The 26,780-nt window shown below is 47.5% G+C and overlaps 1 protein-coding gene across 5 annotated transcripts in view; it reads left to right on the top strand.

The window, feature by feature from the left end:
• LRRC56 (leucine rich repeat containing 56) overlaps window positions 1-26,780 on the top strand; it is a 125,921-nt gene that overhangs the window by 69,158 nt on the left and 29,983 nt on the right. For 3 of the 5 annotated variants that reach the window (XM_072118216.1, XM_072118215.1, XM_072118217.1), the window contains exon 2: window positions 12,129-12,270. The gene's annotated coding sequence lies outside the window, so the exon portion shown is untranslated. Of the gene's footprint in view, window positions 1-8,607; window positions 8,724-12,128; window positions 12,271-26,780 lie in introns of those variants that run through there. The other 2 variants (XM_072118218.1, XM_072118214.1) reach the window with 1 other exon arrangement.

Below are 26,780 nucleotides of genomic sequence, written 5' to 3'. Positions count from 1 at the left end.
CTTGTGTCACCCCCTCATTCTCATAGACTGTAAGCTCTTGTGTCATCCCCTCATCCTCATAGCCTGTACGCACTTGTGTCACCCCCTCATCCTCATAGACTGTAAGCTCTTGTGTCATCCCCTCATTCTCATAGACTGTAAGCTCTTGTGTCACCCCCTCATCCTCATAGACTGTAAGCTCTTGTGTCACCCCCTCATCCTCATAGACTGCAAGCTCTTGTGTCACCCTTTCATCCTCATAGACTGTAAGCTCTTGTGTCATCCCCTCATCCTCATAGAATGTAAGCTCTTGTGTCACCCCTTATCCTCATAGACTGTAAGCTCTTGTGTCACCCCCTCACCCTCATAGACTGTAAGCTCTTGTGTCATACCCTCATCCTCATAGACTGTACGCACTTGTGTCACCCCCTCATCCTCATAGACTGTAAGCTCTTGTGTCATCCCCTCATTCTCATAGACTGTAAGCTCTTGTGTTATCCCCTCATTCTCATAGACTGTAAGCTCTTGTGTCACCCCCTCATCATCATAGACTGTAAGCTCTTGTGTCACCCCCTCATCCTCATAGACTGTAAGCTCTTGTGTCACCCTTTCATCCTCATAGACTGTAAGCTCTTTTGTCATCCCCTCATCCTCATAAACAGTGAGCTCTTGTGTCACCCCCTTATCCTCATAGACTGTAAGCTCTTGTGTCACGCCTTCAACCTCATAGACTGTAAGCTCTTGTGTCACCCCCTCATCTACATAGACTGTAAGCTCTTGTGTCACTCCCTCATCCTCATAGACTTAGCTCTTGTGTCACCCCCTCATCCTCATGGCCTATAAGCTCTTGTGTCACCCCCTCATCCCCATAGAATGTAAGCTCTTGTGTCACCCCTTAATCCACATAGACTGTAAGCTCTTGTGTCACTCCCTCATCCTCATAGACTTAGCTCTTGTGTCACCCCCTCATCCTTATGGCCTATAAGCTCTTGTGTCACCCCCTCATCCCCATAGACTGTAAGCTCTTGTGTCCCCCCCTCATCCTCATAGACTGTAAGCTCTTGTGTCACTCCCTCATCCTCATAGACTGTAAGCTCTTGTGTCACCCACTCATCCTCATAGACCGTAAGCTTGTGCCCCCCATTATCCTCATAGACTGTAAGCTCTTGTGTCACTCCCTCATCCTCATAGACTGTAAGCTCTTGTGTCACCCTCTCATCCTCATAGACTGTAAGCTTGTGCCCCCCATTATCCTCATAGACTGTAAGCTCTTGTGTCCCCCCCTCATCCTCATAGACTGTAAGCTTGTGCCTCCCCCCTCATAGACTGGAAGCTTGAGCCCCCCATTATCCTCATAGACTGTAAGCTCTTGTGTCACCCCCTCATCCTCATAGACTGTAAGCTCTTGTGTCACCTCTCATCCTCATAGACTGTAAGCTCTTGTGTCACCCCTTATCCTCATAGACTGTAAGCTCTTGTGTCACCCCCTCATTCTCATAGACTGTAAGCTCTTGTGTCATCCCCTCATCCTCATAGCCTGTACGCACTTGTGTCACCCCCTCATCCTCATAGACTGTAAGCTCTTGTGTCATCCCCTCATTCTCATAGACTGTAAGCTCTTGTGTCATCCCCTCATCCTCATAGACTGTACGCACTTGTGTCACCCCCTCATCCTCATAGACTGTAAGCTCTTGTGTCACCCCCTCATCCTCATAGACTGCAAGCTCTTGTGTCACCCTTTCATCCTCATAGACTGTAAGCTCTTGTGTCATCCCCTCATCCTCATAGACTGTAAGCTCTTGTGTCACCCCTTATCCTCATAGACTGTAAGCTCTTGTGTCACCCCCTCACCCTCATAGACTGTAAGCTCTTGTGTCATACCCTCATCCTCATAGACTGTACGCACTTGTGTCACCCCCTCATCCTCATAGACTGTAAGCTCTTGTGTAATCCCCTCATTCTCATAGACTGTAAGCTCTTGTGTTATCCCCTCATTCTCATAGACTGTAAGCTCTTGTGTCACCCCCTCATCATCATAGACTGTAAGCTCTTTTGTCATCCCCTCATCCTCATAAACAGTGAGCTCTTGTGTCACCCCCTCATCCTCATAGACTGTAAGCTCTTGTGTCACGCCTTCAACCTCATAGACTGTAAGCTCTTGTGTCACCCCCTCATCCACATAGACTGTAAGCTCTTGTGTCACTCCCTCATCCTCATAGACTTAGCTCTTGTGTCACCCCCTCATCCTCATGGCCTATAAGCTCTTGTGTCACCCCCTCATCCCCATAGACTGTAAGCTCTTGTGTCACCTCTCATCCTCATAGACTGTTAGCTATTGTGTCACCCCCACATCCTAATAGACTGTAAGCTCTTGTGTCACCCCTTAATCCTCATAGACTGTAAGCTCTTGTGTCACCCCCTCATCCTCATAAAATGTAAGCTCTTGTGTCACCCCCTCATCCTCATAGACTGTAAGCTCTTGTGTCACCCCCTCATCCCCATAAACTGTAAGCTCTTGTGTCACCCCCTCATCCTCATAGACTGTAAGCTTGTGCCCCCCATTATCCTCATAGACTGTAAGCTCTTGTGTCACCCCCTCATCCTCATAGACTGTAAGCTCTTGTCACCCCCTCATCCTCATAGACTGTAAGCTCCTGTGTCACCCCCTCATCCTCATAGACTGTATGCTCTTGTGTCCTCCCTCTTCCTCATAGACTGTAAGCTCTTGTGTCACCTCCTCATAGACTGTAAGCTCTTGTGTCCTCCCTCTTCCTCATAGACTGTAAGCTCTTGTGTCACCCCCTCATCCTCATTGACTGTAAGCTCTTGTGTCACCCCCTCATCCTCATAGACTGTAAGCTCTTGTGTTACCCCTCATCCTCATAGACTGTAAGCTCTTGTGTCACCCCCTCATCCTCATAGACTGTAAGCTCTTGTGTCACCCCCTCATCCTCATAGACTGTAAGCTCTTGTGTGTCCCCCTCATCCTCATAGACTGTAAGCTCTTGTGTCACTCCCTCATCCTCATAGACTGTAAGCTCTTGTGTCACCCACTCATCCTCATAGACTGTAAGCTTGTGCCCCCCATTATCCTCATAGACTGTAAGCTCTTGTGTCATTCCCTCATCCTCAGACTGTAAGCTCTTGTGTCACCTCTCATCCTCATAGACTGTAAGCTTTTGTGTCACCTCCTCATCCTCATAGACTGTAAGCTCTTGTGTCACCTCTCATCCTCATAGACTGTAAGCTCTTGTGTCACCCCCTCATCCTCATAGACTGTAAGCTCTTGTGTCACCCCCTCATCCTCATAGACTGTAAGCTCTTGTGTCACCCCCTCATCCTCATAGACTGTAAGCTCTTGTGTCACTCCCTCATCCTCATAGACTGTAAGCTCTTGTGTCACCCTCTCATCCTCATAGACTGTAAGCTCTTGTGTCACCCTCTCATCCTCATAGACTGTAAGCTCTTGTGTCACCCCCTCATCCTCATAGACTGTAAGCTTGTGCCCCCCATTATCCTCATAGACTGTAAGCTCTTGTGTCACCCCCTCATCCTCATAGACTGTAAGCTTGTGCCCCCCATTATCCTCATAGACTGTAAGCTCTTGTGTCACCCCCTCATCCTCATAGACTGTAATCTCCTGTGTCACCCCCTCATCCTCATAGACTGTATGCTCTTGTGTCCTCCCTCTTCCTCATAGACTGTAAGCTCTTGTGTTAACCCTCATCCTCATAGACTGTAAGCTCTTGTGTCACCCCCTCATCCTCATAGACTGTAAGCTCTTGTGTCACCCCCTCATCCTCATAGACTGTAAGCTCTTGTGTCACCCCCTCATCCTCATAGACTGTAAGCTCTTGTGTCCCCCCCTCATCCTCATAGACTGTAAGCTCTTGTGTCACTCCCTCATCCTCATAGACTGTAAGCTCTTGTGTCACCCACTCATCCTCATAGACCGTAAGCTTGTGCCCCCCATTATCCTCATAGACTGTAAGCTCTTGTGTCACTCCCTCATCCTCATAGACTGTAAGCTCTTGTGTCCCCTCTCATCCTCATAGACTGTAAGCTTGTGCCCCCCATTATCCTCATAGACTGTAAGCTCTTGTGTCCCCCCCTCATCCTCATAGACTGTAAGCTTGTGCCTCCCCCCTCATAGACTGTAAGCTTGTGCCCCCCATTATCCTCATAGACTGTAAGCTCTTGTGTCACCCCCTCATCCTCATAGACTGTAAGCTCCTGTGTCACCCCCTCATCCTCATAGACTGTAAGCTCTTGTGTCATCCCCTCATCCTCATAGACTGTAAGCTCCTGTGTCACCCCCTCATCCTCATAGACTGTAAGCTCTTGTGTCCTCCCTCTTCCTCATAGACTGTAAGCTCTTATGTCATCCCCTCATCCTCATAGACTGTAAGCTCTTGTGTCACCCCCTCATCCTCATAGACTGTAGACTCTTGTGTCACCCTCTCATCCTCATAGACTGTAAGCTCTTGTGTCACCCCCTTCATCCTCATAGACTGTAAGCTCTTGTGTCACCCCCTCATCCTCATAGACTGTAAGCTCTTGTGTCACATCTCATTCTCATAGACTATAAACTCTTGTGTCATCCCTTCATCCTCATAGACTGTAAACTCTTGTGTCATCCCCTCATCCTCATAGACTGTAAGCTCTTGTGTCACCCCCTCATCCTCATAGACTGTAAGCTCTTGTGTCACCCCCTCATCCTCATAGACTGTAAGCTCTTGTGTCACCCCCTCATCCTCATAGACTGTAAGCTCTTGTGTCACCTCTCATCCTCATAGACTGTAAGCTCTTGTGTCACCCCTTATCCTCATAGACTGTAAGCTCTTGTGTCACCCCCTCATTCTCATAGACTGTAAGCTCTTGTGTCATCCCCTCATCCTCATAGCCTGTACGCACTTGTGTCACCCCCTCATCCTCATAGACTGTAAGCTCTTGTGTCATCCCCTCATTCTCATAGACTGTAAGCTCTTGTGTCACCCCCTCATCCTCATAGACTGTAAGCTCTTGTGTCACCCCCTCATCCTCATAGACTGCAAGCTCTTGTGTCACCCTTTCATCCTCATAGACTGTAAGCTCTTGTGTCATCCCCTCATCCTCATAGAATGTAAGCTCTTGTGTCACCCCTTATCCTCATAGACTGTAAGCTCTTGTGTCACCCCCTCACCCTCATAGACTGTAAGCTCTTGTGTCATACCCTCATCCTCATAGACTGTACGCACTTGTGTCACCCCCTCATCCTCATAGACTGTAAGCTCTTGTGTCATCCCCTCATTCTCATAGACTGTAAGCTCTTGTGTTATCCCCTCATTCTCATAGACTGTAAGCTCTTGTGTCACCCCCTCATCATCATAGACTGTAAGCTCTTGTGTCACCCCCTCATCCTCATAGACTGTAAGCTCTTGTGTCACCCTTTCATCCTCATAGACTGTAAGCTCTTTTGTCATCCCCTCATCCTCATAAACAGTGAGCTCTTGTGTCACCCCCTCATCCTCATAGACTGTAAGCTCTTGTGTCACGCCTTCAACCTCATAGACTGTAAGCTCTTGTGTCACCCCCTCATCTACATAGACTGTAAGCTCTTGTGTCACTCCCTCATCCTCATAGACTTAGCTCTTGTGTCACCCCCTCATCCTCATGGCCTATAAGCTCTTGTGTCACCCCCTCATCCCCATAGAATGTAAGCTCTTGTGTCACCCCTTAATCCACATAGACTGTAAGCTCTTGTGTCACTCCCTCATCCTCATAGACTTAGCTTTTGTGTCACCCCCTCATCCTCATGGCCTATAAGCTCTTGTGTCACCCCCTCATCCCCATAGACTGTAAGCTCTTGTGTCCCCCCCTCATCCTCATAGACTGTAAGCTCTTGTGTCACTCCCTCATCCTCATAGACTGTAAGCTCTTGTGTCACCCACTCATCCTCATAGACCGTAAGCTTGTGCCCCCCATTATCCTCATAGACTGTAAGCTCTTGTGTCACTCCCTCATCCTCATAGACTGTAAGCTCTTGTGTCACCCTCTCATCCTCATAGACTGTAAGCTTGTGCCTCCCCCCTCATAGACTGGAAGCTTGAGCCCCCCATTATCCTCATAGACTGTAAGCTCTTGTGTCAACCCCTCATCCTCATAGACTGTAAGCTCCTGTGTCACCCCCTCATCCTCATAGACTGTAAGCTCTTGTGTCATCCCCTCATCCTCATAGACTGTAAGCTCCTGTGTCACCCCCTCATCCTCATAGACTGTAAGCTCTTGTGTCCTCCCTCTTCCTCATAGACTGTAAGCTCTTGTGTTACCCCTCATCCTCATAGATTGTAAGCTCTTGTGTCACCCCCTCATCCTCATAGACTGTAAGCTCTTGTGTCATCCCCTCATCCTCATAGACTGTAAGCTCTTGTGTCCCCCCCTCATCCTCATAGACTGTAAGCTCTTGTGTCCCCCCTCATCCTCATAGACTGTAAGCTCTTGTATCACTCCCTCATCCTCAGTCTGTAAGCTCTTGTGTCACCTCCTCATCCTCATAGACTGTAAGCTCTTGTGTCACCCCCTCATCCTCATACACTGTAAGCTCTTGTATCACCCTCTCATCCTCATAGACTGTAAGCTCTTGTGTCACCCCCTCATCCTCATACATGGTAAGCTCTTGTGTAACCCACTCATCCTCATACACTGTAAGCTCTTGTGTCACCCCCTCATCCTCATAGACTGTAAGCTCTTGTGTCACCCCCTCATCCTCATATACTGTAAGCTCTTGTGTCACCCCCTCATCCTCATAGACTGTAAGCTCTTGTGTCATCCCCTCATCCTCATAGACTGTAATCTCCTGTGTCACTCCCTTATCCTCATAGACTGCAAGCTCTTGTGTCCTCCCTCTTCCTCATAGACTGTAAGCTCTTGTGTCATCCCCTCATCCTCATAGACTGTAAGCTCTTGTGTCACCCCCTCATCCTCATAGACTGTAAGCTCTTGTGTCACTCCCTCATCCTCATAGACTGTAAGCTCTTGTGTCCCCCCCTCATCCTCATAGACCGTAAGCTTGTGCCCCCCATTATCCTCATAGACTGTAATCTCTTGTGTCACTCCCTCATCCTCATAGACTGTAAGCTCTTGTGTCACCCTCTCATCCTCATAGACTGTAAGCTTGTGCCTCCCCCCTCATAGACTGTAAGCTTGTGCCCCCCATTATCCTCATAGACTGTAAGCTCTTGTGTCACCCACTCATCCTCATACACTGTAAGCTCCTGTGTCACCCCCTCATCCTCATAGACTGTAAGCTCTTGTGTCATCCCCTCATCCTCATAGACTGTAAGCTCCTGTGTCACCCCCTCATCCTCATAGACTGTAAGCTCTTGTGTCCTCCCTCTTCCTCATAGACTGTAAGCTCTTATGTCATCCCCTCATCCTCATAGACTGTAAGCTCTTGTGTCACCCCCTCATCCTCATAGACTGTAAGCTCTTGTGTCATCCCCTCATCCTCATAGACTGTAAGCTCTTGTGTCCCCCCCTCATCCTCATAGACTGTAAGCTCTTGTGTCCCCCCCTCATCCTCATAGACTGTAAGCTCTTGTGTCACCCCCTCATCCTCATAGACTGTAAGCTCTTGTGTCATCCCCTCATCCTCATAGACTGTAAGCTCTTGTGTCACCTCCTCATCCTCATAGACTGTAAGCTCTTGTGTCTCCCCCTCATCCTCATACACTGTAAGCTCTTGTATCACCCTCTCATCCTCATAGACTGTAAGCTCTTGTGTCACCTCCTCATCCTCATAGACTGTAAGCTCTTGTGTCACCCCCTCATCCTCATAGACTGTGAGCTCTTGTCTCCCCCTCATCCTCATAGACAGTAATCTCTTGTGTCCCCCCTCATCCTCATAGACTGTAAGCTCTTGTGTCACTTCCTCATCCTCATAGACTGTAAGCTCTTGTGTCATCCCCTCATCCTCATAGACTGTAAGCTCTTGTGTCACCCCCTCATCCTCATAGACTGGAAGCTCTTGTGTCACCCCCTCATCCTCATAGACTGGAAGCTCTTGTGTCACCCCCTCATCCTCATAGACTGTAAGCTCTTGTGTCATCCCCTCATCCTCATAGACTGTAATCTCCTGTGTCACCCCCTCATCCTCATAGACTGTAAGCTCTTGTGTCATCCCCTCATCCTCATAGACTGTAATCTCCTGTGTCACTCCCTCATCCTCATAGACTGTAAGCTCTTGTGTTCCCCCCTCATCCTCATAGACTGTAAGCTCTTGTGTTCCCCCCTCATCCCCCCTGTAAGCTCTTATGAGCAGGACACTCACACCTATTGTTCCATATAACTGTTTGTACTCTGTAATGTCTTAGTATATTTGTATATGTCCCCTATGATTTGTAAAGCGCTACGGAATATGATGGCGCTATATAAATAAAGATTATTATTATAACAGTTTTAATTTGATGATTTTTGTACAGTAAAAAAAAATTAAATAATTGAGGAAATTCATTCACTTTCTAAATGTCTGATTAAATCTGGTAAATGCCTTGAGACACGAGGGGTTAATCTCCTCTCCCAAAGCCACAAAGAGACCTGCTCTCCAATTACCTTAGGGCATGAATGTTTAGTTATGCTAATTCCAGCCTTTTTATTTGCCTGTTGCCGTGAAACAGTAGCCCTTAGCAACATGGCCTGGAAATGCAGCAAAGCCTTGAGCTCGGCAGCGGCCTGAGAAAGTGACTGCGGCGTCCTCCAGTAGTGGGGTGAGTGTTATAGGGGGAGCTAGACCCGGGGCAATGCTGGGGCAGAGCTGGCTTCAGAGTTGTGCAGCTTCTCATGATATCACAAGGGTTTGTGTAAGCCTGTTACTACTACCGGGATCTTCAGATAACAAATCAATCCTAAAGGGTTAAAAAATCCAGCGCTACTCCTGGAGTCTGGGTCTGGTTTTGCATAATCATCATGTTTTGACAATATTTTGCTTTGATTTTTTCAATTATTTTGTGATATTTTGCCATGTTTGGGACGAAAGGGGTAAAAATATTTGGTAGGTAACATGACAGCTATAGAGAACACAATGGGGCTCATTTACTAAAGGTCCGCGGACCGCGATTATGTCGGGTTTCACAACTTTTTCCGTTTTGCGACACATTTAACTGGGTTTTTTGGGGCACGTGATCAGATTTTGGTGCAATCACTGCGCAGGCTTTAACATTCAAAATAGTGTCACAATCCATGCACTTACATGCACCGGGAAGAAGATGGTAAACTCCGGTGGACCTGAGCGGGGAAGCGACACATGCAGGATATCGGACGCACAATCATAGTGAATCGCGGCTGCTCCGATTCCTCGTCGGACAATGCACCTCGGGGATCGCGACGGGTAAGTAAATGTGCCCCTATGACTTGTAATATTTCCGTGTTACGTTCCCATATGAAGTACAAGGAAGGGGGATGGATCTAGAAAGGCTGATTCACTTTACAGAATTAAAAATATTTAAAAAATTTCCTTCATGTCCAAACTGCTGGATAAGTGTCTGATTTTGTGAAAATTATTGTTTTTAGCGACTGCATTTATTTTTACATATTTATTGATTTATTTTCTGATGAAAGAAAACATGACAAGGTCCATATTTCTCTTGAAATCAAATGATTTCTCGTGGAAAATTAAAATGTATGAAAAAAACAACACAACTTCGGTTTGTAAATACTTTTTTTTTTTTTTACATAGGGGACCAAAAATTTGGAAATATTTGAAAAATTGTATTTTGAAATCGTGTTTTGAATGAAAAGAAAAGTAACAAAACAAGTGGCAGAACAGCTGTTTGATTATGTTTTGCTGCAGGAAAGAATTAAAGGGAACCTACCACCACAAATCTACCTATAAAGGTAGATTGGGTGGTAGGTGGATCAATAGGACGTGAGGATAGCCCTTTTAAGGGCTAATCCTCACGTCCCAGCACTTTTTTTTAAATTTTATTAGACTTGTATGCAAGTTTTGTTATGCGGCTACTGGGGCGTGGAGTAGCCGCATCTGAGGTTACACGAGGCGGCTACTCCACGCCCCGGTAGCCTCTTTTCCCCTCCTACTCACCATCTTCGGCGCGCAGCTCCTCGTAGCTGCGCTCCCTCGTCCGACGATCCTGCCGTCTGTGAATGCGCAGAAGAGCAGGCCCGCGCCTGTGCAGCCCTGGCTTCGGAGCAGTGACTGCGCAGGCGCGGGCCTGCTGTTCTACGCATACGCAGACGGCAGGATCGTCGTAGGAGGGGGCGCAGCTCCTCGTAGCTGCTCGCCGAAGATAGTGAGTAGGAGGGGAAAAGAGGCTACCGGGGCGTGGAGTAGCTGCGCCATGTATCCTCAGATGCGGCTACTCCACGCTCCAGTAGCCGCATTACAATATTTGCATACAAGTTTAATAAAAGTTACGAAAAAAGTGCTGGGACGTGAGGATTAGCCCTTAAAAGGGCTATCCTCACGTCCTATTGATCCACCTACCACCCGATCTACCTTTATAGGTAGATTTGTGGTGGTAGGTTCCCTTTAATTCATTTGAATTATTACCTTATATACTTGATTATAAGCCGACCCGAGTATAAGCCGAGGTACCCAATTTAAACACAAAAAACTAGGAAAACTTATTGACTCAAGTATAAGCCGAGGGTATATAGCCTGCCAGCCCCCTGTAGTATATAGTCTGCCACCCCCTGTAGTATATATCCAGCCAGCCCCTGTAGTCCCTTTCGGCTCCTCTTCGGGATGTTCCGCTCCTCTTCTGGTCAAACAAAATTACATCAGCCGCTTGCCGACATTATTGTTTGAGTTGCCGGCATCGCGTGGGGACCCAAAGAGGAGCGGAACTTCCCGAAGAGGATCTGAAGAGGAGTGGAAAAAACCCGAAGAGGGTCCGAAGGACCCGAGGCGGCATCGGAGCATCAAACCTACGGGAGAGGACCTACGGGGGACGGGGGACCTACGGGGGACGCTGTAAAGTGAGTGATTTTTTTTATAGACTCGAGTATAAGCCGCGTCAGGGTTTTTAAGCACAAATTTTGTGCTGAAAAACTCTCTTTATACTTGAATATATATGGTATGCTATATTTACCAAAAAATTAACCCACTGGAAAATACAAATCTTACCGCAAAAAACAAGCCCACATGTGCCCATGTCAGATAAAAAAATTAAAAAAGTTATTTTTTTTCCTCATTTTCTTTTGGAATTTGAGCGGGGAAAATCAAAATAAGTGCTGTTTCCTGAAGGCTGTGTCATTAAGGTGTTAACTGTAAGCGTTCATTCACACTAATGTAACTACAGCCGGGACGAGAATAGAGCAGCAGTGCTCACCCCTCCCCTCTTTATTAGAAATATAGCAGCCAGATCGTACGTGTAGAAGACGATAGACCATGCTCTATCTTTTCCCCAGGTACGGTGCCACATGTGTGTGGTCACTGTACCACCGCCGGGTCAACATAGTCGTCTATCGTGACGTATATCTAACGGAATATACGACACAACATGTATTTCGGTCTACTGACCTGTGTCAAGGGGTGGGTAACATTTCGTTACTGTCATTTTTTTATGCACTTTTAGAGCCCAGTGTTCTGCATGCAGAACAGCCAGGGCCGCCACCAGCACTGGGCTTACCTGGGCAAGTGCCAGGGCCCAGAGCTGCTGGGGGGCCCACATAAACCTGTACATATAGAATCCATGGAGTTGAGGGGGCTGTATTTAATGAAGCTGTAGGGTGTCAGGGGGGCTTATCTAAAATAACCATGAGGGGGCTGTATATAAAATACCTAAGAGGGGGCTTTGGTGGAATAAACTAGCGAATATTTTAGGGAACAGTAAACTGTTTTAATTTCTGATTTGTTAATGCCACCACTGCAAGGGGGCCTACTGAGGCTCTGCCGCCCGGTGGCCTACTGAGGCCTGGGGCCGACTGTGAGAACAGCTGGGGCAAAATGAAGTTGAATGTGACCTTATAGAGATGCTTGTAGGGTAAAAACTACCAAAAGTTTTCCCAGCATTGCCCTCATATAACAAAACGGGGGGGGGGGGGGGGGAGGTTTTGTTGAACTTTTATTTTCTGGATCCCACCATAAAGCACTACTTAGCTCGGCCACCAATGATTATTTCTTTCACGCCTTGTCATTTCCATTTGTATTCCAGAATAAACGAATACCGGGACAGGAACAAGACATTACCATCTGAAAGCACACGGGAGATTCATTGTGAGCGCTGTGCGGGGGGAGATTAATGCAGCAGCCGCCGCAATGTGAAAAACATCTGCACTCATCAGGTTTTCTCGCTGGTGAGTACAAGAAGTGACAAAGACGTTTCTTGCTCAGGATAATTGTAGAATTCCGGGACATCTAGAATCCTAGCAATAATCCTAATCTAATAATCCGAGCAGTGAGGGGCCACATTATACTGTTAGACCGGTGTAGCTTGTACTGTCCGTTATGTCTACTTGTTTTTATTGAAATACAGAATGTGAAAAGGTTTTCCCACTAGAAGCAGTCATGACCTCATTGCAATAAATCAGTTGCGTAGCCATAAGACCTCATGCAGACGGCCATGTGCTTCACCCCGTCTGGAGCCCAGGCCAAGCACACAACCAGGTGGAGATGGGGGTGAGTACTCCTCATCCCTCCACTCACAAATCAAATACTAGACGGCTGTCCGCTCAGACGTGGTGCAGTGAGACCAATCGCAGATCTTCGTATGGGCGGGCGACCAGGGCCTCTGGCTTGCGAGGGGCTCCGTTTTCTCCTCTCCTGGCTGGGTGCATCACTATGACGCAGATGTGTCATGGCCGCATGATGTCATAGTGTATGCACCGCGAGGGCAGGAAGAGAAGACAGAGCCGCGAGGAGAAGACAATACTATAGATTTATTTTTTTTCAAGAGGGCCCTGTTGCTGGTGGCCATTTCTGCCGAAGGACATTTCTGGAAAGGGGGACTCTGCCGAAGGACATTTCTGGAAAGGGGGACTCTGCCAAAGGACATTTATGGAAAGGGGGACTCTGCTGGTGGACATTTCTGGAAAGGGGGACTCTGCTGGTGGACATTTCTGGAAAGGGGGACTCTGCTGGTGGACATTTCTGGAAAGGGGGACTCTGCTGGTGGACATTTCTGGAGAGGGGGACTCTGCTGGTGGACATTTTTGGAAAGGGGGACTCTGCTGGTTGGTCATTACTGGAAAGGGGGACTCTACAGAAATGTCCTCCAGCAGAGTCCCCCTTTACAGTAATGACCAGCCGGCAAAAGGGGGACTCTGCTGGAGGACATTTCTGTAAAGGGGGACTCTGCTGGTGGACATTTCTGTAAAGGGGGACTCTGCTGGAGGACATTTCTGTAAAGGGGGACTCTGCTGGTGGACATTATTGTTAAGGGGGACTCTGCTGGTGGACATTTCTGTAAAGGGGGATTCTGCTGGTGGACATTTCTGTTAAGGGGGACTCTGCTGGTGGACATTTCTGTAAAGGGGGACTCTGCTGGTGGACATTTCTGTAAAAGGGGGACTCTGCTGGTGGACATTACTGTAAAGGGGGCTCTGCTGGTGGACATTACTGTAAAGGGGGACTCTGCTGGTGGATATTTTAGTAATGGGGGACACTACCATGGACATTTCTGTAAAGGGGGACTCTACCATGGACATTACTCTAAAGGGGGACTCTGCTGGTGGACATTTTATTAGAGTAGAGGCTGCATCTCCTACCTTAGGGCTTATACTCCAGTCAATAATTTTTTTTTTTTGTAAAATTAGGAGCTTCGGCTTATATGCAAGTACTTACAGAATGAGGGGGAGTTCAGCTGCAGAGCACAGAGGCCGGGCAGCTACAGGCAGCATCCACATCTCCGACACTGTCTGGGGGGATCTGGTCTGGGTGGTGGGTTTCATGCAGTTAGGGAATGTGATTGGCTTTCCTAAACAGATGGGTTAGAAGAGCACGAGTGAAGTTCAGCATTAAATTACTTTTATGAACAGTACAAGATTAAGGATATAGAGGATATAGAGTAGTATTTAAGTCCTAACATCTGGGCACACGTTGGTTTGAGCGCTGGAGGGGCCCTTGTCGTGTGAACATCCTGGGGTCCATGGGACACTTAATTCGCCACTGAGTGAGACATGGTGTGCTCACCCCACCATGACAAGGTACAATAGACCTCTATGGAGGCCGTGAGCGGACCACAATTTGTGCAGCCACTTCACAGTCTCTGTACACGGTTGTGTGCATTAGGCCTAAGATCCACAGCTACAATCAGGTACGTAAGCCATGGAGGCAAACAGACCCACCTTTCAACACTAAAATATATTTTAATGTCTAAGTATCATAAATCCTTTCAACCCCCTGCTCTCTACACTGAGATTTATGATAAGCAATCCTCCGGTTTACAGGCTGAACTTTTGCATCAGGGCCTGTAATAAGGAGTCCATATTATGCCATCTCCTGTAAATCAAAAAACACCCCAAGCAAATGGGCAGATAATTGGTGCCAGTTAAAAGCTAGATAAATGAGGGGACAGAAATCAAAACAATGGGATAAATTCATCACAACGAGGCGTATCAAGTACCACTTGGGATAATTCACCCGCCGGTGTATCCAATATACTTAAAGGCTTCCAGCCTCTTGCTATATTGGGCACTGTGAAAAAGATTTCCCCATATGCCAACATTTAGAGATAAAGATCTGGAGTATCTAAAGAATATAAATACAATGCACAACATATTTAAATGTCTATTTCCAATAAGAATATAATTTATGCTCCCCATTGACTTAGGGTCTGTTCACACTGCCAACAGAGGCATGGAGCTCCTGCCTACAGTTACATCAAAATTTTTTTTTATTCCATCAAAAATAATAGAATCAAAGTCAAAACCTCTATTTATAACAGTGTTGTGAGCTGGTAATACCCCTCATGATATCAATCTTGTAACCTTTGCTGTATATTCTTGGAGCAGACTCCTTACACAAATAACATTAAGGTGTATACAAGGCCACCGTATGCCAGCAGCAGGAGGTTATATATTGGCACGCTTAGGAACCACCTAGACACAACCAACTGGATCATGTTCAGGCATGTCTACTAATCCTGGTGAGCAGAGGACCTTTGTGGGACTGTTCTTTATTACAACTAGTTACATTTAGAGGCCCCGACAGTCATCATTATGACTAAGTAAAAAAAAGGATTATAAGTAGAGATGAGCGAACATGCTCGTCCGAGCTTGATGCTCGTTCGAGCATTAGCGTACTCGAAACTGCTCGTTGCTCGGACGAATACTTCGCCCGCTCGAGAAAATGGCAGCTCCCGCCGTTTTGCTTTTTGGCGGCCAGAAACAGAGCCAATCACAAGCCAGGAGACTCTGCACTCCACCCAGCATGACGTGGTACCCTTACACGTCGATAGCAGTGGTTGGCTGGCCTGATCAGGTGACCCTGGAATAGACTAGCCCCTGCCTGCGCTGCTCGGATCATTCTGTGTCTGGATGCCGCTAGGGAGAGAGCTGCTGCTGGTCAGGGAAAGCGTTAGGCTGTTCTATTAGAATAGTGTTAGGCAGGAGTGATTCTACAAGAACCCAACAGCCCTTCTTAAGGCTACAATAACGTTATACATTTTTTTTTTTTATTTGCAGCTAGTACCATATTGTGAGGAATTTGCAGGGGGACTTGCTACCGTTGTGTTTAGCTCTTAGTGACACACATATCCATCTCAAACACCAAAGTGGGACAATTTATTAGGGGTTTGATTTCAATTAGGCACAGTCTGCCAGTTTCTTTTTATTTTACGTTTATTTTTTGATAACTCAGCGTCATCTCATCTGGCATAGCAGTGTGCTTTCATAGTTGGCTAGAAAATAGCCATAGGAGAATCCAAACGGCTTACTTAGGCCTACAATAGCGTTATATATTTTATTTCTGGTTGATCTGCTGGTGGCTGGCCTTGCTGTAGTGCATCTACTACCATATTGTGAGGAATTTGCAATGAGACTTGGGACCGTTGTGTTTAGCGCTTAGTGACGCACATATCCATCGCAAAGACCGAAGTGGGACAATTTATTAGGGGTTGGATTTCAATTAGGCACAGTCTGCCATTTACTTTTTATTTTAGCTTTATTTTTTCATAACTCAGCGTCATCTCATCTGGCATAGCAGTGTGCTTTCATAGTTGGCTAGAAAATAGCCATAGCAATAGGATAGCATCGTTTGGTTTTAAAAACTAAAAAACACCAAAAAAAAAAACACAAAAAAAAGTAAAAAAAAAGTTATAACTTTCATTTTCAAAATGTTTAACCCGAGGGCTAGGGGTAGAGGACGAGGGCGGGGACGTGGGCATCCAACTACTGCAGGGGTCAGAGGCCGTGGTCCTGGGCGGGGTGAGACACCACCTGCTGATGAGGGAGCAGGGGAACGCCGCAGAGCTACACTCCCTAGGTTCATGTCTGAAGTTACTGGGACTTGTGGTAGAGCACTGTTGAGGCCAGAACAGTGCGAAGAGGTGATATCGTGGATTGCCGACAATGCTTCGAGCAATTTGTCCACCAGTCAGTCTTCCACGCAGTCCACCCATGTCACCGAAATCGGCACTCCTCCAGCTCCTGCACCTCAGCCTCCTCCCCCCCAGTCTGCCCCCTCCCAGGAAAATTTGGCATTTGAACCGGCATACTCTGAGGAACTGTTTTCTGGACCCTTCCCACAGTCACAAACCACTTGTCCGGTTGCTGCTGAGCAATTTTCCGATGCCCAGGTTTTCCACCAGTCGCAGCCTGTGGGTGATGATGACCTTCTTGACGTAGTGGAAGAAGTGTGTAAAGAGGTGTCCGACGATGAGGAGACACGGTTGTCAGACAGTGGTGAACTTGTTGTCAGGGCAGGAAGTCCGAGGGGGGAGCAGACTGAGGGATCGGAGGATGATGAGGTGACAGACCCAAGCTGGGTTGAGAGGCCGGGTGAACACAGTGCTTCTGAGACGGAGGAGAGTCCTCGACCAGAACAGGTTGGAAGAGGCAGTGGTGGGGCCAGACAGAGAGGCAGGGCCAGAGCTGGTGCATCAGCGCCAAATGTGTCACGTAGTGAAGCTCCCGTGGCGAGGGCTCCCGCAGCGAGGGCTAGATTTTCAGAAGTCTGGAGGTTCTTTAAGGAAACACCGGATGAACGACGGACTGTGGTGTGCAACCTTTTCCAAACTAGGATCAGCAGGGGTTCCACCACTACTAGCTTAACTACCACCAGTATGCGCAGGCATATGAATGCTAAACACCCCACTCAGTGGCACCAAGCCCGTTCACCTCCGGCCGTGCACACCACTGCTCCTTCCCCTGTGTCAGCTGATAGTCAGCCCCCTGCCCAGGACCCTGGCCCAAAAACCCCATCGTCGCCTCCACGATCCTCCACAGCATCCACCAGCGTTCAGCTCGCCATACCCCAGACGCTGGAGCGGAAAAGGAAATATAGTGCAACCCACCCGCACGCCCAAGCCCTCAATGTCCACATCTCCAGATTGCTTAGCCTGGAGATGCTGCCCTATAGGCTGGTAGAGACCGAGGCCTTTCGCAACCTCATGGCGACGGCCGCCCCTCGGTATTCGGTCCCCAGCCGCCACTACTTTTCCCGATGTGCCGTCCCAGCCCTGCACCAGCACGTGTCAGACAACATCATCCGTGCCCTGACCAACGCCGTTTCTGACAAGGTCCACCTGACCACAGACACGTGGACGAGTGCTGCCGGGCAGGGCCACTATATATCGCTGACGGCACATTGGGTTAACTTGGTGGAGGCTGGGACCGAGTCTGACCCTGCGGCTGGTCATATACTGCCGACGCCGAGGATTGCGGGGCCTACCTCGGTCCAGGTCTTTCAGGCCTACTATGCCTCCTCCTCCTCCCACCCCTCCTCCACCTCCTCCTCCGAACTACCATCCGTGGGCATGGCGCCATCAGTCGCTAGCTCTAGGCACAGCAGCAGTGCCGTCGCTAAGCGACAGCAGGCGGTGCTCAAACTGCTGAGCCTAGGCGATAAAAGGCACACCGCCCAAGAACTATTACAGGGCATCACGGCGCAGACTGATCTGTGGCTGGCACCGCTGAACCTGAAGCCAGGCATGGTTGTGTGTGACAACGGCCGTAACCTGGTGGCGGCTCTGCAACTCGGCAGACTGACACATGTGCCATGCCTGGCCCATGTGTTAAATCTGATAGTTCAGCGTTTCCTCAAGACATACCCCAATCTGTCTGATTTGCTCACGAAGGTGCGCCGCATCTGTGCGCATTTCAGGAAGTCCAGCACAGATGCTGCCACTCTCAGGGCAGCGCAGCGCCGCCTCCAACTGCTCGCTCACCGACTGTTGTGCGACGTGCCCACGAGGTGGAATTCAACATTAACCATGTTATCCAGAGTTTACCAGCAGCGCAGAGCGATTGTAGACTGCCAGATGTCAACTTCCACCAGAACTGGTAGTCAGGTCAGTCAGCTTCCTCAAGTCTACAATGAGGAGTGGACGTGGATGTCTGATATCTGTCAGGTGCTGAGTAACTTTGAGGAGTCAACACAGATGGTCAGTGGCGATGCCGCCATCATCAGCCTCACCATCCCGCTGCTTGGCCTGTTGAAAAACTCTCTGATCAGCATGAAGTCGGAAGCTTTGCGCTCGTCACAAGAGACGGGGGAAGAAGATTCCCTTGTTGATAGCCAAAGCACCCTCAGGTCTGTTTCTCAGCGCATATCGGAGGAGGTGGAGGAGGATGAGGAGGAAGAGGAGGAGAATGTTGGCGAGACAGAAGAGGGGACCATTGTTCAGTCCTTCACTGTTCAGCGTGTATGGGCAGAAGAAGAGGAGTTGGAGGAGTTGGAGGAGGAGGAAATGGACAGTCAGGCCAGTGAGGGGAGTGAATTCTTGCGCGTTGGTACTCTGGCGCATATGGCAGATTTCATGCTAGGCTGCCTATCCCGTGACCCTCGCGTTCAAAGAATTTATTCCAGCACCGATTACTGGGTATTCACTCTCCTGGACCCACGTTACAAGCAAAATCTTTCCACTCTCATCCCTGGAGAGGAAAGGAGTGTGAGAATGCATGAATACCAGCAGGCCCTGGTGCACAAGCTGAAACAGTATTTCCCTTCTGACAGCGCTAGCGGCAGAGGGCGTACTTCTGTGGGACAAGTAGCGAGGGAGAGTAGGCGAGCAGGCAGCTTGTCCAGCACTGGCAAGGGTACGCTTTACAAGGCTTTTGCCAGCTTTATGTCACCCCAGCAAGACACTGTCACCTGTCCCCAGTCTCGGCAGAGTAGGGCTGATCTTTACAGAAAGATGGTGAGGGAGTACGTAGCTGACCATACCATCGTCCTAAATGATCACACAGCTCCCTACAACTACTGGGTTTCAAAGCTGGACATGTGGCGCGAACTGGCGCTGTATGCCTTGGAGGTTCTTGCCTGCCCTGCCGCTAGCGTGTTGTCCGAGCGGGTTTTCAGTGCAGCTGGTGGCATCATCACCGATAAGCCTACACGCCTGTCGACTGACAGCGCTGACAGGCTGACGCTTATTAAGATGAATAAAGCCTGGATTTCTCATAATTTCCAATCTCCACCAGGTGAAGGAAGCTCAACCTGAATAATTTATGCACTCCTCCTCCTGATTTTCCTCCTTCTCCTCCTCTTTGTACACTAAAGCAGAGGAAACTGGCTATTTTTTGACAGGGCCCACTGGCTCTAGCTATAGTACTCTATGCATTTAATTTTTCTGGAGGGCCACCTACCCGGTCCTCTGTTTTAAACAATTTTTGGGACTGCCACATACAGGCACTCAATCTATTAAATTTTTCTGGAGGGCCACCTACCTGCTCCTCTGGTTTGAAAACTTTTTTGGACTGCCACATACAGGCACTCAATCTATTTCATTTTTCTGGAGGGCCACCTACCTGCTCCTCTGGTTTGAAAACTTTTTTGGACTGCCACATACAGGCACTCAATCTATTTCATTTTTCTGGAGGGCCACCTACCTGCTCCTCTGGTTTAAAAACTTTTTTGGACTGCCACATACAGGCACTATCCAAATTAAATTGTCTCCATAGCAGCCTCCACACGTTGTCTCCATTGCTACCTCCAAAAGTCGTCCATATAGCTGCCTCCATACATCGTCCCCTTATCAAACGAGGTGTGTCAGGCAGAAATTTGGGTTGTTTTCATGGATTCCACATCAAAGTTGTTAACTTTGTCGCCACCCTGCTGTGTTATCCACAAAATATACTGGCAAACTTTTATGATTAACCGATATTATTTCAGCGCTTCTTGCGCATCTGTTTACATTCCCCTCACCCGCCATATCCCAAACTTATAAGAACGCTACTACACTTAACTTGGTGGAGGCTGGGACCGAGTCTGACCCTGGGGCTGGTCATACACTGCCGACGCCGAGGATTGCGGGGCCTACCTCGGTCCAGGTCTCAAAGGCCTACTATACCTCCTCCTCCTCCCACCCCTCCTCCACCTCCTCCTCCTCCGAATTACCATCCGTGGGCATGGCGCCATCAGTCGGTAGCTCTAGGCACAGCAGCAGTGCCGTCGCTAAGCGACAGCAGGCGGTGCTCAAACTGCTGAGCCTAGGCGATAAAAGGCACACCGCCCAAGAGCTATTACAGGGCATTCCACATCAAACTTGTTAACTTTGTCGCCACCCTGCTGTGTAATCCACAAAATATACTGGCAAACTTTTATCTTTTACCGATATTATTTCAGCGCTTCTTGCGCATCTGTTTACATTCCCCTCACCCGCCATATCCCAAACTTATAAGAACGCTACTACACTTAACTTGGTGGAGGCTGGGACCGAGTCTGAACCTGGGGCTGGTCATATACTGCCGACGCCGAGGATTGCGGGGCCTACCTCGGTCCAGGTCTCAAAGGCCTACTATACCTCCTCCTCCTCCCACCCCTCCTCCACCTCCTCCTCCTCCGAATTACCATCCGTGGGCATGGCGCCATCAGTCGGTAGCTCTAGGCACAGCAGCAGTGCCGTCGCTAAGCGACAGCAGGCGGTGCTCAAACTGCTGAGCCTAGGCGATAAAAGGCACAGCCCAAGAGCTATTACAGGGCATTCCACATCAAACTTGTTAACTTTGTCGCCACCCTGCTGTGTAATCCACAAAATATACTGGCAAACTTTTATCATTTACCGATATTATTTCAGCGCTTCTTGCGCATCTGTTTACATTCCCCTCACCCGCCATATCCCAAACTTATAAGAACGCTACTACACTTGATCTTATACAAAAGAAGTGCTGTTTGGGGAGTAGCCTAGAGACAGGGGCTTGGATTGGCAGAAGCTCGCCTGGCAGCGGAGCGCCAGCTCCATCCCAAGATCCAACTAACATAGTTTTAACTGCAGCACCTTTAATCTACTACTAGTTCACTGCCTCCATACATGGTCCCCTTATCAAACGAGCTGTGTCAGGCAGAATTTTCAGGTGTTTCACCAGATACATAGTGGAACTCGGCGCGTCTGTCGCCGCCATGCTGGAGACCTGCAGTTGCAATCATAGAAGCGCAATATGGATGCCCCATACTGTCGCTCTTAATCATGGAAGTCCTCTCCATGGCTGCCTCCAAATGTCGTCCCCTTATCAAACGAGCTGTGTCAGGCTCATTTTTCGGGTGTTTCACCAGATACGTTATGGAACTTGGTCACTATGTCGCCACCATGCTGTGTTATCGACTAAATATACCGTCAACCTTTTGTTCACAGAGGAAATAATTTCAGCGCTTCTTGCTCACCTCCTTTGGTTCCTCTCTGCCACCCATTGGTTTGAAGCCTGAGTCCATTTAGGGTATGTCGCCATGCCACTCTCTAGCCTGCCGCTGCTGCCGCTGCCTCTGCATGCCGTCCCCTATAGTGTCAGGGTCAATTATTGGATGTTTTAGATGCTATCTAGCCTCATTCGGTCACTCTGTCATGGCCATGCTGTTGCCCATAATTTTGGCATAATAGTACGATTAAGCAGCCTCAGAGGAATCCATGCATGCTGCCCCTGCTGTTTCCTGTCCATTTCCGTGGTGTTTCCATCCTTTTCTGAGGTTTCCAGGTGTTTGGCCAAGCTTCCCTGTGCAGAGCCTTGGTCCCCTTGAAAAATGCTCGAGTCTCCCATTGACTTCAATGGGGCTCGTTATTCGAGACGACCACTCGAGCATCGGGAAAAGTTCGTCTCGAATAACGAGTACCCGAGCATTTTAGTGCTCGCTCATCTCTAATTATAAGCAATGTTTTGCGCCAACTAATGAGAAGAACTGGGAGCACCCATAAAAGCAACTTGTCACGACTTTAGTACAAGGAGAGTCATGTCTTTATGGAGAACTTCTGAAGCTTCTCATGAGATATTAATCAGCCAATGCTTATTTTGTTAGCAGGTGTCAGTCTTGTCAATCCTCCCTTTTCACATTCGGGCCTTGCTCAACCAAACATCATGTTTTATCGTGTCAAAGGTAACCTGGATGGTAGGTTCCCAGTGACCTTCTATGGCTGGCTGCGTCTTTCCATCCTGCCTTTTTTTGCCGGATACGACATATAGGGGCACATTTACTAAGGGTTCGAATCGCGTTTTTCCACCGGGTTTCCTGAATTTTTCCGATTTGCGCCGGGATTGTGGCGCATCGGCGCCAGCTTTCATGTGACAGAAATCGGGGGGCATAGCCGTCTGAAAACCTGACGGATACGGAAAAAACACGGAATTTTAAAAAGAATTGTGTCACAAAAATAGCACTCACATACACCGGGACGGAGGAAGTGAATTCCGGCGGACTTCAGTGCAGCAGCGACACCTAGTGAACATCGGGCGCACAACCTTAGTGAATCCCAGCAGAACCTGAATCAGCGTTGGAGAGCGCGCCGCTGGATTGCGACTGGACCGGGTAAGTAAATGTGCCCCATAGTGGTCATATGGAGGCAAAAATTATGCCATATGTCAATGTATATGTTCAGCATATACGTGATGTGAATCCACCCTATACCAGACCTGGGCACTGTACGACCTGTGGGCAACATCAGGCCCTCCAACTATCTGTGACCGCCCTGCATTAAAAAATGTGAGCTCCCTCCCCCATCATTAAATAATAATGATGCATTTAGGTCTTCAGATTTTCATTGACTCATATTGTTTAACTTACTGTTCTTTTTAAGTAGGGAGAGTTTATAAAGTGAATATAGCATAGAGGTATTGGGTAGAACTGAGTTGAGTATTGAATATTAGTCTGGCCCTCTAAAACCATTTGGCCCCATGGAAAAATTAAATGCCCACCCCTTGTTCTAAACAGGTGGGAGGGAATCGCAGAAGCTACTGGGACACGGAGTAGCCTTTGTTCCTGCTGCCTGGAGAGGCAGCCTCTGCCCAAAATTTGTATATTAGTTAGATAAACTGTAGTTTAGTGTAGATAGTATTCTATGATTAGCTAAAGATAGATCAGGGTTGAGAACAATGGGTGGGCATTTAATTTTTCCATTGGGCCACATGGTTTTAGAGGGCCAAACTAATATACATAACTCAGTTCTTCCCAATACTCTATCATGTATTCAGCATATAACCCATCCCTACTTAAACAGAACAACAGTAAATAAAACAATATAATGACTCAATGAAAAAATGGAGACCTAATTGCATCATTATTTAATGATGGGGGAGCTCAAATTTTTCAATGAGCTCATGCGGGCCGGTCAGAGATAGTTGGGGGGCCAGATGTGGCCCATGGGCCATACAATGCTCAGGTCTCATTTAGGCTGGGTTCACATCACATGTTTTGTGTACGCTCAGCGAATAAATCTGGAAAGCTCCCGACGTATAAGCTGAGTGTATACATTGACATAATGGGGCAGATGCATAGGAATAGTTTTTGCCTCCGTCGAACCACTATACGTCGTATTTGGAGAAAAGGGTAGGATGGAAAGACGCAGCTAGCTATAGAAGATCACTGGGGATCTACCATCAGATCTACCTTAATAGGTAGATTTCTAATGGTAGGTTTCCTTTAAAGGAACACTCCAGCTAATTCATTGAATAATTTATAGTGAAGGGCCTGAAGGGAGGGACATGATTCATTTTCATTGTATTCCTAGAACCTTGCTAGAACCTGGAGTCATGATCCTTCCTTCAGGGCCTGTACAAGGTATAATTCGATGAATCCCGACCTCTACCATTAGGGGAGAGTTGAGACACCCCAAACACATTAGGCTAAATGCCTGGTCGAGCTGATATTCCCCTAAACTGCTTATAAATTTAAATATGGACATATATTTCACATATCTATGAGCCAAATGCCAATTTCATTGACTGCAATTCCTTCTGACGCCACCATATACAGTATGTGCACACGCAGTGTGGCTGAGTTTGCAAGTTTTCTAATTATTTAGACTCCACTGACTCCCTTGACATCTGGTATTACAAAGTACTGGTGGTCCAATCATGTCAAAATTTCCCAATTTGACCTAAGTGCATAGTCAGCATTACGGCTGAAGGGGCTGAATAAGAAATCCCTTTAAAGGAAATACCACTATAATACACTAATATTAAGCTAAACATACTCACCTAACGTCCTCTTCATCCTGGTCATCTTCAAGTTTGACACGCCGGGATTTCCTAAAAAAGAAAGCCGCTAATTATTCACGCCCTAACCGCCTCCATCTCCCATGCTGGGACATGGAGGTGACGTCTTCTGAGAGGTGTAAATTAAGGCTTCCTGTATGATAGACTCCCCCCTCTCCCTTGTTGGGACAGTTTTATCAAAAGTGTCCCCAAGTAAGACAGTGTAATACAGTTTTATGCTACACCAAGTGTCATCTATTGCCTAGTTTTTCCTTGCACCTTCTATTAGTTGCGCCAAAATTCTGTTGAATTAGCATAATCTCTGTTGCTGATTTTTCCCTTGCAAAACCACGCCCTCTTATGGAGGCCATACTAGTCTTAAACCCTTAATAATCATGGCACAGGTCGTTTTTCAGTGCAAATCTACCACAACATTGATAACTCTGCCCCTTATCTGAACAAATTAGGTGGCTATATAGTCATGTGACACATAGGGGATTATTCACTAAGGGTCCGCGGATCGCACTTTCATCAGATTTTTCCGGCATTTTCTGGATTTGCGCCGCTGTGACAAGTATTTAACTGGGGAATGTGTCGCATGCGATCGAATTGTGCCGCAGCTGCGCTGACTTTCATGCGACAGAAATTGAGGGGGCAGACTGTTGGACGATCCGATTGATTCAGACTGAGTGCGGGATCAAGCACTTACATGCACTAGGAAGAAGAAGGTAAACTCCGGCGGACCTGAACGGGAAAGCGACATATCCACGATATCGGGAGCACAATCTTAGTGAATCGCGGCACAGTGCATTCTGGTCAGACCATGCACGTTCGGGGGAATGCGTCTGGACAGGTTAATGTGCCCCATAGACTATTTTGTCCCACAGAAGGTATCATCTTTCATCGGTGCCTGTAGATTGGAGACACACAGTCAGCGCCAATAGCTTCCAGTGTTAAACAATGAGGGTGGTATTCCTCTACAACGTATACTGCATTGATCTCTGTATTGTCTCACATTACTACTTCTATGATGCTCTCTAGAATTGCCCATGAGAGAGATAAGTATTTTAGAGCTTATTTGTGGTGAAGGCTCCACAGAGACCGAGCTTAATGCACAGAAGCTTTTACCACAGCGTGTAAACAACATGGCTGCTCTAACTGCAATGAGAACTCATGTGCTGAGGTAAAATTGGAAAAGCAAGTGTAATATATATAGTTATGTGAGGTATTTCAGCAATCTGCCAAAAAGTTCTACTCTTTTCTTTAAGGGGTCGAGCACACGTACCAATTTTATTCGGTTTAGAAGCAGAATCAACAACCTGATCGGATACGTATTTCTGTGGAAACACATGCAATCGGCAACCAGCACCCGGTATCTTGTGTTGTTTAGGGTGCTGGTTACTGATACATAGAAATGCATATGTGATCGAACCGTGGCACACCCCTGTGCAGTTTGATCCCGCTTCTAAATTAAATCAAAGCAGTACATGTGACCGCTCACTAAAACGTAGGATTGGAAGTGGTGTATCAGTAATCCCAAAATGTTTGCTGAATATGAGTGTCCAAACTCTCCCGGAATCCAGTTGCCACCAGTTTGTGCCAAATTCATAACTTATCCCCTGTCCTCAAAGTAGCTAGTAGGTAGTAGACTGATTGGGTCCCTAATCTATCATCACAAGGTCCCTTGTACAGCATTGTGACACACGGTAACGGACCTTCTTTTGTGTACCCCCAGTCAACACAGATTAAATATATCCAGGTCTCTTTAAAGGAAATCTACCATGAAAATCAAACATGATAAACCAAGGACACTTACCTATATATCCAAACACTGTGACTGTTGTAATCTTCTTATATTTGTTATCCCTGGTCTCCTTCCTTTTAAAATCGGCTTTTAAAATTATGCTAATGACCCTAAGGGGCTCTAGGGAGTGTTACCAGAACTCCTCTGTGCTGCCGCTTCAGAGGTTGTTACCCTGTTTCCCCCTCCCCCTTGCTCCCTCAGCACTTTTGCCCTACTTCTGCCTAATGTAATCTCACTGCAGCAGAGGAAGAAGAACTTCTTGCACAATGTAATAGCCTGTAAATCTGCAGCAACGAGGGGCTCTGGTAACTCCCCCAGAAACCCTTCTGGCTCATTAGCATAATTTTAAAAGGATTTTTGACGGAAGGAAGAAGATGCACTGTACCATGAGCATGTACTATAGATGGATAGCCAGAATTTGGTTGTATACATGATATGAATACCTTACAAG

This window comes from Engystomops pustulosus, chromosome 7 (genome assembly GCF_040894005.1).
Source record: "Engystomops pustulosus chromosome 7, aEngPut4.maternal, whole genome shotgun sequence".
Classification (NCBI taxonomy): domain Eukaryota; kingdom Metazoa; phylum Chordata; class Amphibia; order Anura; family Leptodactylidae; genus Engystomops; species Engystomops pustulosus.
The sequence above is the reverse complement of the archived record's forward strand: the minus strand, read 5'-3'. Positions and strand labels throughout refer to the sequence as shown.